Source organism: Haplochromis burtoni, unplaced genomic scaffold, assembly GCF_018398535.1.
Source record: "Haplochromis burtoni strain Fernald_Lab_line unplaced genomic scaffold, NCSU_Asbu1 Contig_579, whole genome shotgun sequence".
In the NCBI taxonomy this organism is placed as follows: domain Eukaryota; kingdom Metazoa; phylum Chordata; class Actinopteri; order Cichliformes; family Cichlidae; genus Haplochromis; species Haplochromis burtoni.
The window spans coordinates 88,713-105,049 of NW_024582940.1; the positions used below are offsets into that span (position 1 = coordinate 88,713).

Sequence of the window (16,337 nt, forward strand, 5' to 3'; positions counted from 1 at the left end):
AAAAAAAAAAAAAAAAACTTTGATTTTTCTTTACCTCATCTCATCCCCCCATTCCCTAGTTCCACCCGTTTACTGCCTCTCAACTTTTCCCTCGACCTCCCTTCCCCTCTCTCTACCATGCATATTATTTTTAGGTTTGGACATGTTAATAGTTACTTTTTTAATGTTATTGTTGTCATTGACTGTTCTGACTGATTTTCTGTAGCGTTTGCCGCCCTGGGCAGTGGGTGGACACCGGACAGGGAAGACAGTTCAGCTGTGTAAATATAGAGTCTGTTTGTACCACTGTGTTGTCATGTTGATGTGATCATCCTGTGTTCCTTTTTCAGGACATTGATGATGAGGAACATTTGTACAATGATGTGCCAGTGGGGATCCTCTGCCCCGAACAAGAAAACATTTCTTCATGATCGAAAATAAATGAGGCGTCTCTGCTTCGTTATTTGATTCGAGCTGTTGAAAAGATGTGGGAATTTGTTTTTTGCGTGAAGTGGATCTGAGGTGGTTATCACCAGCTTTCACGTAAATTTTAAGCACAATATGGAGCCACCAAAAAAGTAAAAAATATCAGCAGTTGGGGAGCATTTTCACATGCTATTGTTCAATAATATCACAAGTCTTAAATCAATCTGAGAGAAAACGGTTAATTAGGTGTGTGTGTGTGTGTGTGTGTGTGTGTGTGTGTGTGTGTGTGTGTGTGTGTGTGTGTGTGTGTGTGTATTTACATTACACAGGACCTCATATGTATATTCTGCAACTGATATTTCATTAACTTTACATATCCATTGGGCATGCAGCCCACATGTATTATCAGAGCAGGGCTGCTCTACATCAGACCAGCAGATGTCAGTACTTCCTAATGAGCTGTTAAACGGGGCTGCGTGTAATCTGCCTCTTGGAGAAGCAATTGGACAGAAAGATTCGACACATTCACAGAGCTTCATCACATCATCACTATTTAATACTAAATATGCAGAAAACAGGTAAAGTGAACTAGGCAGACTTTTGGAAGCACTACTACAGGAAGATTCTAAGCAGACAAGACACAAACCTAGAAGGAGCTTGCAGCACTGAACAGAAGGAGACATAGACATTATATACACAAGAGGGAATCAGGGCAGAGAGGAAACACCAGGAAACACGGCTGGACATAATCTAACTGACGAGACAGGGAAGCAAAACTGAGCATGATGCACATAGGATGAGAGACGGTCAGAACAAAACAAGAAAGATGAAAAACTTTCTCTGTATGTAGACCGACTACATACAGAGAATGGCGGAGGTAGCGAGGGACACCGAGAGAGGGAGAGAACAGAGGAACCAAATAGACACACAGAGACATGACTGGGAAACAGAAAGGCAAATAAGCATGGAGATGGAGGAACTGAGTCCAGACAGAAAACAAGGAGCAGAATAATCCAGAGGAAACCATTTATAGGTCAGTGGCAGAGACAGAGCCGTTCTGAAGGGCATCTTAGCAGTGGCCAACGCCGGTGGTGACAGAGATGGAGACCCTCAGACAGGTTGGGCGCAGTCTCAGGCTGCAGTTCAAGACCGGGTGCTAGACGAGGCAGTGGAGCAGTGACCTCTGGCAAAAGGTAAATGAAACTATAAAACCAAGAATCAACATAGAATTTTCAAACAGTATAAAGTCCAGAAATGTAAAACTCCTGGGTCAACAACCCAGGACCATGACAGATCTTAAACAGCTAACTGAAACATAGCAAAGTCTACTCTTTAAATGAAAGTCAATTAAGAACCTGCCCTGTTGTACAAACTGAATCATGAAGCCTTTGAAATAAAATGTCACAAACAACATTTTATTTTATTTGTGTTGTATCAAAAACAGCAATAAGATGAAAGTTAACTGATGACTTCTGTAAGAACTAATTCTGTGCTGTGATTGGATCTGGACCCTGATTTGTACTTGTGAAAACTGTAAGTTGAGAAGTATTCATTCAGTTACTTGTAAAGATTATTTTTCAAATATGTTCCCGAGGAATAAAAGATCACAAATAGGTCTGAAATTATTAATTTATACTGTATCTGTCGTGGTCTCTGAGAGTGTCTGGGAGGTTTTGTTGTTGTACCTAGAGTATTTAAAAGTAGAATGGGCGGGAGAGCCTTCATTTTTCAGGCCCCTCTTATATGGAACCAGCTTGGATTCGGGAGACAGACACTATCTCTACTTTCAAGATTAGGCTTAAAACTTTCCTTTTTGCTAAAGCATATAGTTAGGGCTGGACCAGGTGACCCTGAATCTGTCAGGGCTCTGTGTGCGGGCAGGCGGAGAGGAGGATCCAAGCCCAGGACTCGAACACAGAATTGTAAATCAAAACCTCAGCTTTATTGCTGACATGAAAACCAAACATGAAGTGCCGTGAATACAGAACCCAAAAAACACACAGGCATAATCTGAGGGTACGACGCGACACTGGGTTGAGGACAACACAGGACTAATATACACAGGGTGGTAATCAGGGAATGGGTAACAGAAGGGAGACACAGCTAGGGGAGATCAGGGCTAACGAGACGGGGGAGCTAAGCTGCACACACTAACATAAGACAAAGACTTTCACAATAAGACAGGAAACAAGAAACCACTAAACAAAGATGCAGACACGACACAGAGACAGACTAGACACTGAACAGAAACTGCAATACACATGAGAACCCAAAACCTAAGAACTGATACCTCACCAAGAATAACTGAAACAGATCTATAATGATAATAATAATAATAAACAAAGCACCAGAACATCAGAAAATAATCCATAATGCAAAAATAGACCAAAATATAAGAAACTCAAAATGCTGGGTCAACACTGACCCAGAACAGTGACAGAATCCTCCCTTAGTTATGCTGCAATAGGATGAAAAGGTTTATCCATGTAACAATCTGCTAGAGGATGTGGGGAGCCACCCAGAGCATGAAGCAGACACGGAGGAGACCCAGGCCGAGACATTCACAGCCCCCCTAGAGTGCGAAAGCCCAAGGAGGACCACCAGAGAGGCAACCACGACACCTTCCCGGAAAGACCTGAGGAAACCCCCAGACGTGGGGTCACCCAGCAACCACAGTGCAGAAGCCACAGGGGGCTGCGGTGATGAGCATGATTGACATTTCTTTACTTTGACTCTGCCATTACCATCTCTGCTCTTGTGAAAATAATGTTTGTTTTCAGTTGCTTCTTAGTTAAGTCTTCTACTCCATTTGCCGTGAGGAGGAAATAAATGAGGATCCACGCGCAGGCACTCGCTGAGATGCAAAGGTGGTTTATTGCAAAATAAAACACAAGGTGAAAACAGCAAACGGAACTTAACACAATCTAAACTGGGAACAACTAAACCACTAAACATGAACACGGACATGATGAAGGGTGAGCTGAGTCATAGACAGCAGGGAGAACACATGGATGAAACACGGTAGATTCACAGACAGACCAGCAACTAGTACACAGGTACACACGATTTAAATATACAAAGAACACAGGGAGATTACAAACAGGTGGGGAACACAGCTGGGAGTAATAGACAAGACGAGACAGGGGAAGCAAAACAGAATACCCTGACATCAGACGTGACCCTTCAAAGTAAAACAGGAAACAAAAGACAATTCACAAGACACAGACAAGGCACTGAACTAAATCTACACTAAACATGAGACACAAAACCTAAGAACTAATCTCTTAACAAGAATAACTGAAACATAGATTAATAATAATAATCAACAACACACAACAAGAGAATCAGAAAATAATCCATAATTCAAAAATAAACCAAAACATAAGAAACTCAAAATGCTGGGTCAAAATGACCCAGAACCGTGACAGTCTAGCAGTTTTAAATTTCCCTCAATGTCACCTGCTCTCGCCATTGGAAGACAATTGACTAGGGTTGCCAGTGTCTCTAGCATCACATATCTCAAAACAGAATTACCATTTACAAGCTTTTTTTTTTCTCCTCCGGGCGAGTGTCTTGCTGAATAGGGAAAAATGATTAGACACATGAACGGGTTTGTTGGTGTACTGGCTGCTTCTGTTTAGGACTACGCTTCCTCCTCATCATCACCCAGTCATCCCGGCTGCTCAGGACAAGCTGCTGGGGAGAGTTAACAGGGCCAATGTTACCTTCGACTACACTGGCTACAGGGGCACGGCTAGGTAAGGATGCAAAGCCGGGTCTCCAGTTCAGTGATCCTGGCCTAAATAGCTGCAAACATGCTACATTTATTACAAGTAGTGTTATTGCTAAAGAAGGCTGAAGAGTAACTAAACATCTGAGTGGGGAAAAACAATTAGACACATGAACATATTACAATATGAAATATTACAATATGAAATAACACATTGTTTATATGTTTTAAATGAAGCTGGCTATACAGACACTACACAAATACTCCACTGTGTGTTGTAATATACATGCATTTTTTTCTGAATAAAACAGTGATGTTTACAGCGGGAAGAAATGGTAAAAACAGCACTTTCTAAGGACAGCACTAGCAAACACTCTCCGTTGCAAGGGAAAAAAGAAAATGAAAAAACACCCCTTCCCTATTTGTGTTAAATTGTGCCATGTCAACCAATCAAAAAATTATATTGCAACATGTGGCATTTGGTAGTTTGGGAAGGGGGGGAAGTTTTAGGAGTGACGCAAGTGAGAGAAGGTGGGCGAGCGAAAGAAAGAGAGAGAGCAAGTTTTCACATGTGAGAGATTACTGATGTTTAGTGTGTTTGGAGGCTATAGTTAGTGTGTAGTGTAGTCATTGTTTTGTGTGTTAGTAATACTAGTAAATGTCATAGTTGCGCCAAAAAAACAACATGTCATAATGAAAAAATAACTGCAATTGAGGTTGTGATGACAATAATGATACCAAACAAGGCGAGATAAACAGTTTTTAAAGGTGAAATATAGAGATCAAATCAAAAGTGTCAAAAACAGACGATTATACCTTAGACCCCAGAGGGTAATGCATTCGACAGAGATTCAATAGACACTACTCAAGAAAAAAAAAACCCAAAAAACCCAGATACTGTCATGAACTGAAGGTTCACCCAAGGAATGGACCCAAATGCAGACACCAACACACGTAAAATAACTATTTATAAGAAAGTTTATTTTGGTGACAGAAAATGCTTAGCAGGTTGAGATACAGGATAGCAAGGGCCACAGGGAATTGACGACTGGAGCAGGGAAGGATTACCCTAGCAAACTGGGTCACCGAAGTGGTCACGGCGAGAGAGGAGTGGGAGGGATTTTGTAACATACGGAGAGGGAGTTATTGCATGGGTAAAAGGCAACCTGAGAGACGTTTGCTGGTGAGTGATTTTCTTACTTTGCAGGTCTGGGTTTGCAAGCTCTGAGGAGGGGAGGTCTGTGGGAATTTCCAGAGAGTCTAAAAGCTCTCCTGCTGATTGCTTGCAGATGAAGTGCAGGTGATGTGCTGGAGGTTCCACCCAAAAAGGCGAGGGCCAGCTGCCACTGGTGGAAAATTCAATTCAATTCAACTTTATTTATATAGCGCCAAATCACAACAAAAGTCGCCTCAAGGCGCTTCATAGGTACAGAGAAAAACCCAACAATCATATGACCCCCTATGAACAAGCACTTTGGTGACAGTGGGAAGGAAAAATTCCATTTTAACAGGAAGAAACCTCCGGCAGAACCAGGCTCAGGGAGGGGCGGGGCCATCTGCTGTGATTGGTTTAGGTGAGAGAAGGAAGACAGGATGAAAGACATGCTGTGGAAGAGAGACAGAGATTAATAACAGATATGATTAAATGCAGAGAGGTCTATTAACACATAGTGAGCGAGAAAGGTGACTGGAAAGGAAAAACTCAATGCATCATGGGAATCCTCTTGTTGTTTGTTTTCTTTTTTTTTCTTTTAACAGGTGATCCAACGGATTGTCCCAGTGTCTTCTCTTACTGTCCCCCCTTCCCCTTTCTTTTTCTTTCTCCCTTTCTGTCTAATTGTCTGTCCAATTTGTAATAACTTAAAATAAAACAAATAAATAAGCAATACGAGCTGTGGGTAGTGACCGAAAGCACAAGATTGCGGATACAAGCGGCAGAAATTAGCTTCCTCTAAAAGGCGGCTGGCCTCTCCCTATAGAGACAGGGTAAGACAATGAGGACCTAATGCACTTACGCATCAGGAGCTGACATGCTAGAGAAGCAGTCTAGCTACCCTACAAAATATACACAAGTAATTATTAGTTAAGTTGCTGTAAAACTTGCATGCTATAACTACTCCAGTCACTTCTACTTAGGCTCAGGGCTCGTGTGATGGTGTGACGTTAAAATGATTATTAATGTCACACCAACGACCTCCTTAACTTAAAAGCATACTGCTTTCCAGGGATACTGATTGGCTGTTTAAGCAGGTGTTATCTGCATTCATTCACTGATCCCTCTTAGATGACACAGAGTCTGCTCTGCAATCGCTGCGTTGGAGCTTGGCACACTCTTGTTGGAGGAGGGCGCTCTTTTTACCCCTCACTCTCTCGTTCCAACGCAGCTTTATGGTTATTGCTGTGGTTCTGGAATCTTCTCATGATGACTAGTAGGGCTCCAAACCACACGGCCTTTGACCTCAACCACTGCCTAGGCTGTCAGCTATGCCAGGAATGATCCCTACTTCTTGCTGGGTCTCTGAAGACTTCTGATCAGCACCCAGTCTCAATCTCAGTCTGGAGATTCCACCCTTGGGATGATTTCTTCCAGCAATACTCTGGCTGCTGCACCTGTATCTCCTTACTAGAAGGAAAAACTTCTAACTATTTGGAAAACATGTCAACCATCATCAAACCACATTTTCCTTTCAGTTCACTGAAGTTTACTTATAGGTCATCAGAACCTTATCTGAACATGGATTTACTCCCTGTAGAGGTTTAATACCTGTACATGAACTGTTAATCCCACAAATCACAGTAATAAGCCATGGAAAAAATCATCATGAAAAAACTCATGGAAAACATAGAAAGCATTGTTTCATGTTAAACCTGGAATCCCTCCTTTTGACACATGGTCTCGTCCATGAGTCAACTCAGAACTGGGAGAATAACAAAAGAAAAGGGTAGTTAGATCATTTCTCAGACAACATCAGGGCTTCTCCTCTGGAGTAATTTTGCTGTGTTAGAGAATAAAATCAGCATTAATGTCATGTTAAGTGGGTCTAACTCTTGGCTCTGCCTGGAGCCTGCATCCACACCACAATTACCTAGAAACCAAAATCAGTGAATAAATACACACTTCACATTTGCAAACAACTGTAGGGTCATAGGAGTAATAAGGTGTCAAAAGAAAATTGTACATAGTGTGATCAGCTACATGAAATGTGTCTTTTTATGGATCACTAAGCAATCCACATGTCTACGTGACTTTTCAAATAAACTCTTGTGTGATAAACTTATTTAGCAACTAACAGCTTCCTGTTTTCTAAGAACATACAGATTTAGAAAAGGGGAACCTCAGCTCTAAGTTCTTGGAATAACTTTGTTACCTTTGTACACACACAAGCTTGTATAAATAAAGAACGCAGACAGTGACAGAGCACGAGTCCGTGAGTGTCTCCTGCAAGTATGAGCGCTCTGTGACCATCCTCGCGAAGAAGACAACTGCAGTGTTTGTGTTTTCTAACTCAGGTGTCTCAGCTGAAGAATTGTGGGGAAATTCTTAGAAATCCCCTGTCATAAGGCATCCAACACCACAGACACAAGTGTGCCATGCACAGTTTATTTCTCCGAATCATGGATCATCCCATGTGTTTAATCAAAACTACTGTAACCAGTGACTTTTCTTAGGTAATGTCACTCACTTGTTTTCACACTATGAGGTCAACAGTGATGTGATAATGAGCCCAACACTAAGTTATTCTGTGTTCACTGCACATCCTGCTTCATCTTCACTCATGTCTGTATGTCTCTGTGCCGAATCCTCCGCAAAGACCCTCAGAGAAAAAAAAAACATTAGCAGTGGAATGTCTGGAAGTCAGGTCTGGATAAACAGATTCCAGAGGTGCTTCTGTAAATCATGTGGTCAACCCTCCTCTGTAAAAGGAGTGATACTGATTTTAACACAGTATGTGTTTCACATTGAATACACATTTCCCCACAGTAACATTTAACATTTTCCCAACAACACAGTGTGTTACTATAACCAACAAGCAGCCAGTAAAACACAGTTTCCTTCACACAAAATCAGTAACACAGAAAAGTAGCAGCTAAAGGGTCAAGTCTGCAAGGCCCGCCCAGACTCATGTGAACCTGCAGTCGTCTCCCCTCCTCTGATCTCTGACATCCTCCTGCTCCTGCAAAAACAAGCAAACAAAAAACACATACATCAACTCAAATACAAAACTCCCCCCAAATCAAAAACAGCTCTCCATTGCAGATTCTTTTTCCATTTCTTTCCTCATAGTTCGTTAATTTCCTGCATGTGTGAGTCCCTGAAGGCTTCTCGCGGTTCCCCCTTTTGTGAAAACAAAAGAACGGTGTGACTGGGGCATTTTCCCCCCAGGATGGCCAGTCACCGCGTACCTACGATTCAGTGAAACTCACCTGAGGAATCCTGTTTGTTGTGCCAAATTGTTGTGTAAATTTTAACAATAACCCAGTGAGCTTGATTTGAAGTGGGTTTAATAAACACATTGCAACGTGGAGAGAGCATCCCACTGAAACACCAGGATTATCTCTGAATTGTGGCCACTGCCCTTACATCTTATTTACAGAGACACAGAGAAAGAACATTCCCTCTCATTGGGGGGGCGCTATACCTCCTCCCTCACAGAGAAAATTATGACCTTGTTTTCTGCTTGGCCATCACCTAAGGATTTACATCCCTGATAAGCAGAAGGAGTCCCACTATCTGTTTAACGTCTCCCATTACAATGGCCTCACTGTGTTAACATTCCACATGCATGCAAACTGGTGACAGGAGTGCTCTTACTACGGTAAAATGAGAAAGTGATATTACTATAACTAATGTGATATGATTACATATGTGATTAATACATGAGAAAATAAATCTGCCTCCACACTAACTACAAACTTTAAGCCTGATTCTGCTAGAGGAAACATGGCTATACATTTTCTGGAAGTACAGGAGAGGTCTTCTCCAAGCACGATATCCCAATGTACTTCAAACCCAGCCACACACTCAGACAAAAACTTTATGGGCTCAAAACGTGGTCATAAATATTTTGTACTTGTAAATCAGTTTTGTATGTGTAAAAAGAATTTGTGTGTGTGTAAAAAAGATTTGTATGTGTGTAAAAAAGATTTGTATGTGTAAAAAAGATTTGTGTGTGTGTAAAAAAGATTTGTATGTGTAAAAAAGATTTGTGTGTTCAAATCAGTTCAAAAAAGCACCCCTCCGACAGCCAAACCCATCTGTTCTCTAATTGGATTGTTACATTTGTGATTGACATGACATTGACCAATCAGATGAAAGGAAGAAAAATACGGTCAAAATTCGTACTTGTAACTTACAGGGTTTTTTTTGGCTAAGTCCACACACAAGTCTTTTTTACACACACGCAAATCTTTTTTACACATACAAATCTTTTTTGTGCACACAGAAATTCTTTTTACACATACGAAACTGATTTACAAGTACAAAATATTTATGACCACATTTTGAGCCCATAAAACTTGTTCATCCCAAAGACAAAACTCTTAAACACAAACTTAACAACCTAGTATATGCTGTAGAGTGTAGCGAGGAATGCTCAGACCTCTACATTGGAGAGACCAAACAGGCACTTCATAAGCACATGACACAACATAGAGGAGCCACCTCTATGGGACAAGAGTCAGTGGTCCATCCTGTATGTAAAGGACAAAGGTCACTCTTTCGAGGATGCCAATGTTCACATTTTGGACAGAGAAGACAGATGGTTTGAAAGAGCAAAAGAAGCCATTTATGTCGACTGTGAATGACCATCTTTGAACAGAGGCGGTGGCTCACAACACCAACTATCTGCCATCTATAATCCAGTTCTGTGATCCCTTGCCAGACGCCTTAATCAGAGGTGGGTAGTAACAAGTTACATTTACTCCATTACATTTACTTAAGTACGTTTTTGAAAAAAATGTACTTTTAAAGTACCTTTTTTGCAAAATACTTTTTACTTTTACTTGAGTACATTTGTGAAGAAGAAACGGTACTTTTACTTCGCTACATTTGCAAAATTCGACTCATCACTTTAAAAAAAAAAAAAATTGGCTTAACACATAGATAACATGCCGCCAGTGGAGTTTCCTGTAACTTTTTTACCAATCAGATGTGGCCATGCAGTCACATGACCAGTTTGAAACTGTGGCGGGCAGAGCGGCCCAAGCGTTTCAAAGTAGCGGACACAGGGAAAGAAGAAACACGTGAAAACATGGCAGAGCCAGTCATCTACGCTAGAGCTGAAGAGGATGAACACCCTTGGCCTCACATACAAAGAATGTTTTGCTTAAAAGCAGTACAAAAGAGCACCTATGTCTTCAGTGAGAGCCAAAACAAACCAACTTTTCAGCGTGAAACATCTCAACTTGTGTAACCTGAGGAAACGGTAAGTTTTCTGTAAATATCTTTTTAGCTGTGGTTAGCTGGATGTCAGTCTTATGTTACAGCAGCTGTGTCAAGCTCGAGTTGCGAATCATATTTTTGGCGCTACGCTAAGTTTGTGGGTGTTTTGTGCAGCTTCAGCTATCCTTTTAACTGCTCGCTGGTTAGCTAGTGTGAGCTATAAGCTAACACCTAGCCTGGTTAATGACACTAGAGTTCCACGCACATGCAAACAGCTCGTCTCTACTGCTTTAACTGTTAAAACAGAACACAATACTGCGGGTGACAGGGTTTAAGATGTGAAACAGCACCTTGTTCAGTTTAAACAGTCTGCATTAAGCTGGGCAAACACTGTGCAATTTTTTTCAGTCACGTTATTCAGCTCCTGCTCAAACTGTACAATTAAATCACAGAGGTTAGAAGTTCATAGGTCATGATGCAGGGTCTCACACTATACGGCCTGATGCTCTGATGCGACCTGAGTGCTCAAACTGTGCGTTCATAACATGAAGCTTATCATACAAAATCTGTCTCTCGCTCTCCCTCTTTGTGTCTTTCACTCACTCACACAGACACACACAGACCATCAACTTCGCTAAATTACTAATGAAAAACATTGACCAGGCAGCTGCAATTGAGCACCAATGTCCATCCAACTCTTTTCAAGGTTGTTGTAGTCATGATAACTTTGTGAGGCCACATTGAATAGCCTCGGAAGCCACACTGTCATAACACATGTCTTGGGGGTGGGCACGCTACACGGACTCCAAATTACCATCAGGGTGTACACCTCACCCCTGGCATCATTGCCCACCTCTCAATTTTAAATACACGTAGACATTGAGGGCTAGCAGGAGGGACTATGCGCTTACCTGCTGCTCTCTGGCAGGTAGCTCCATGTCCTCCTGGGTTTTAAATGCACCTTAGAACACACATGCATCAACACTACAATGAGCGGGTGGAGGGAGGTTTGGAGTCTTCTCTCACCCCCAGTTCTCTGCGGCCTGCTGGAGCGGGGGGCTAGTGAGGAGGAGTTGGCCGTCCGACTGCGGTCTGGGGTGTGGGGCCTCCCTGCTGCTGCGGAGTCGGGGTGGTCTGCCTCTCCCCACCGCAGGGAAAAGGGTAACACCACCTGGGTCTGGGTGCAGTTCCCCCCTCCAGGGGCAAGGGTACCTAGACCCGGTTGGCTTAGAGTACGCTTGGGGAGTGTGATTGTGTGTACAGCGTCTCTTTATGTCTGTCTCCACTGTGGGTGAGTGTTAGTAATGCTGATGTGTGCATGAGGGTTACATGTCAGGTGGGTATCAGACGCCACCTCTCTGGGGACATCTCAGGCCCTCCAAGGTATGGAGGCCTATCTCCCCCCACCACTTCCCCTGCCAGTGCAGACGCCCTCAGACACCGGTGCGTTGGTGGTTCTTTGTGTCCGGGGATGGGCGTCCAGGTACACACCGGCTCACTCCTTGGTGGCTGCTTATTCGGGGCCTGGAGCCTGGGGCTCGCTCGGGCCACTTCGGGGGTGGGGTGCCTCGGCCTGGGGCTCGGTCACTCTGGCAGCAGCTGGCTGCCGGCGGAGCTCACGGGCACGTCACTGCAACTCCCCCTGGCTTCTGCTCCGCGGCTGCTGAGTGAGCCCTCATCTGGGACTCTCCTCAGCTCTTTCTGGGAAGTGGCGCGGCTGCCCCTCTGTTGGTCTTCCTTGGTCTCTTGTGTTCTGAGGGCCTCTGGATGTCTGGAGTTTTGATCTCCTCCATACCTGCTTCATGCCCTGGTGGACGGGGCTGTGGCCCCCCACACCCTCTAACAGATCATTACATGTAGGAACCTTTTAAAAACAAGCGCGTCCATGCTCACAGGTGTACACACGGGTGCTCACACAAGAATTCTGATTGCTACAGTGCCAGACAGGACACAAAAAAAAAAGAAAAGCCTCGGATATGGAAGCGTAGTACAGAAGCATAGAGCTGCCACCCAGGCAAAAGACAAATAGAGCTATATCACGTTATAACATGAAAAGTATATTATTGTTGTTCTAACAATATACTTTTCATGTTTGTACAATATACTATCATGTCGTACAATATAACTTTCACGTTTGAACAATATAATATCACGTTATTACAATATACATAATTATCACATTCATACAATATAAATATTATATTGTACGAACGTGATATTATATTGTTCAAATGTGAAAGTTATATTGTACTAACATGATAGTATATTGCACGAACATGAAAAGTATATTGTTATGACAATAAACTCTTCACGTTCTAACATGTTATAGCTCTATTTTTCTTTTGCCTGGGTGGCAGCTCTACGCTTATGTACTCGGATGAGCTTGCCTCATCCTACAAGTTGTGCCTCCATCTCTTGTGTCCTGATCACACGCTGCACTGTCGTGCTGCTCCACCTTTTCACTTTCATTTCTGTGTTTGTGCCTGCGCAGTGTGAGAGGCTGCGTTGAGGGGCGACAGGATTTCAAACAGGTTTGATTATCTTGCGACAATACGATTGATGATTGGAAGCTGGTCGTGAGGTGTTAACTGCTTTTTGTTTCCCCATGTTTACTACACGACACACAAAACACGGGCCGATCCCCAAAACGGTTGCACGACTGAAAAATCGGCTCAAAATGGGCCAAAAATTGCACAGTGTATGCCCAGCTTTTGCAGGCTAGCTCCAAACAAATATCCGCAGCTTGGCAGTGTATACAGCACTATAATAACCAGACCTAATTCTTTTGTAAACCATACATCTTTCCACAGGTCTCAACTTCATCAGACATCACCTAGACACAGAGCTGGATGAGGCCAGCACAAACAGCGGCCTAACCAACTAAGATGATGGATCCATGGGGTCAGGAAAGCCAGAAGCAGGGGAGCTGGAGAGATACCTTTCATGTCCATTCACTGGAGGTGTGGATCTATTGCATGGCGTTCCTCACATCAACAAGCTGTCAATCAAAATCAATACTGCTCTTCCTGCATCTGGAGCTTGTGAAGGACTTCTCAGTCATGCAGGACTCCTGTTCACTGCTGAACAGTTACAGCTTCTGTTGAGAATAGATTCCTTAATGTACATCAAAGTTAAAGAGGATATAGTTTGTGATTGCTTGCAACATTATAATATTGCGGTTAATGAGTGTAAGAATACAAAATAGAAAAAAAGGCCTGGGATGGGAACAAAGAACTGAGGTACAGGGCAGGAGGACAATCAACCCCCACCCCCAGGACAGTAGCAAGAGTTACTGAGGGTGAGGAGCAGACAAAGGGCAAACGGGCACTACCATAAAAGGAGATGGGGGTCAGGGTGTCAGCACCCTTGGACACTGTACTAGTGTATTTCCATTGTGGGGGTGTTTACTGTAGGGGGGAGGAGACCAGAGGTTATAACTGTAACTGTTGTGTGGAGTTCTTTAGATCAGCCTTTAGCATAGGATTGCATAGGAATGCAGTGTGCTGATCTCCAGATGCATCTGTGAGAATAATGGGTAATAAAAGGATTGTGTAAAACATGGAAACATCTCAGCGTGATCTCTACCAGGACCAAAAGAATTGCAGAGACCGGCGTTCTCTCAACAATTTGGTGCCGTGACCCGGATCTTGGTAGTTGATCTCCATTTGGACCTTGGCTGAAGTTAAATGGGCACTGAGGGTATTGCCGGCAAAAAAAACAAGGTAACCAGAACCTGTTTAATCGAATCTGCATATTGGAAATTAAGCTAAATTTCACCCAAAAGTGTCCTGAATGCAGAAGTCCGTAAATTTGGATAAGAGATATGTGTAGAAGAGAGCAGCTTTCTCTAAAAGTGAGGGGTTGGAGTCCCGGAAAGCAGGACTTTCTAAATTCCATTGTCCTTGGATGTGGCTGCCGCTCCTATGAGTTGACGAATTCATAGGCCCAGACGGTGTTTCTGGAGCTAGGTTTGAGGCCTGGGAAATTCAGATTGGTTAAATATTCCTCCCTAAATTCTACTTTGTTGTGAGTTTGTGTTGCAAGAAAACTTAGGTTTGCAAAGTGTGATTGTGGACATGTGCAGAGAGTAGCGTGTGGCTGAATCTGAAGAACAAAAGGTGTGTGTGTGGGTGGTGCTCCTTTGAGGACAAAGGAAAGGTGTGTAGGTGTGTGTACACTACCTGATGACCAAAATGGAGGAGGTGTGTGTGTGTTTTCTTTTGAGGGGCAAAAGAGGAGACAGAGCGGATTACAGGGGATTGTTGGTGAAACAATAATAGTAATAAAATAAGAGAAGATGAACTAAAATAAATAAATAAATAAAATAAACAGTGGATTAGTGATAAGTTAATGATAAATAAATAAATAAAATTAACTGAGATTTAAAGGTGATCAAATATGGATGGAGAATTTGATCAAGAACTACAGGGTGGGCCATTTATATGGATACACCGTAATAAAATGGGAATGGTTGGTGATATTAAAGTCCTGTTTGTGGCACATTAGTATAGGTGAGGGGGCAAACTCCTCAAGATGGGTGGTGACCATGATGGCCATTTAGAAGTCGGCCATCTTGGATACAACTTTTGTTTTTTCAATAGGAAGAGGGCCATGTGACACATCAAACTTATTGGTAATGTCACAAGAAAAACAGTGGTGTGCTTGGTTTCAACGTAACTTTATTCTTTCATGAGTTATTTACAAGTTTCTTTGTTCACAGCCATTGACATGTCGAAGAGGTTAACGCGTGAGGAGCGGATCAAAATTGTGTTGATATCTAGTGAACGCAGTAACCGGGTCATTGCAGCAGATTTCAATGCAAGACACCCTACGAGACCTCCCATCTCCCATGCTGCAGTTAGCAAACTGCTTGCTAAGTTTCGTGATATTAGCTACTCACAAATGGCACCCTTACAAACTCCAGCTACTGCAGCATCTCAACGAGGATGACCCAGATTGGCGCACAGAATTTGCAGAATAGGCAAAACAAAACTTGGTCTGACACTAACCCACAATGGATGGATCCCTCCAAGACTGTTGGAACAACAAAAGTGATGGTTTGGTGTGGTATATGGGGTACAACGATAGTGGGTCCATTCTTCATCAATGGAAACCTCAAGGCCACTGGATATTCGAAATTACAACATGATGTGTTTCCCTCTTTATGCACTGAAGCTGGCACGTTCTCTGAGTTCTTCCAGCAAGATGGTGCACCACCACATTATGGGTGCCAGGTCCAAGCATTCCTAGATGAACAGTTTCCTGGAAAGTGGATGGTTGTCGTGGGCCAGTTGAATGGCCCCCAAGGTCTCCTGATCTGACCCCCTTAGACTTTCATCTTTGGGGTAATCTGAAGGCAATTGTCTATGGTGTGAAGATACGAGATGTGCAGCACCTGAAACTACGGATACTGGATGCCTGTGCTGGCATTTCTCCTGCGGTGTTGCTATCAGTGTGTGAAGAGTGGGAGAAGAGGTTTGCATTGACAATCCAACACAATGGGCAGCACATTGAACACATTTTATAAGTGGTCAGAAACTTGTAAATAACTCATGAAAGAATGAAAGAATAAAGTTACGTTGAAACCAACGGTAACACACAGGGTGGGAACACAGACGACGCGACACAGACTAAATGAAACACAGAGGCTGTGTCCCAATTCAGGGTCTGCACGCTTTGAAGTACGCATTTTAAGTGCGATTACGTCACCGCCACGCGATGACGGCTGTCCCAATTCGAAGTGTACTTCAAATGCATACTCCAAATGCGCCGTCGAGTCCCCCAAATATCAAGTGTGGTCCAGTGCACGCTTCGTGGTCC

At 43.0% G+C, this 16,337-nt stretch overlaps 1 pseudogene; it reads left to right on the plus strand.

Moving 5' to 3' along the window:
• The window catches only part of LOC121812408, a 121,565-nt pseudogene that overhangs the window by 62,044 nt on the left and 43,184 nt on the right, over positions 1–16,337 (plus strand).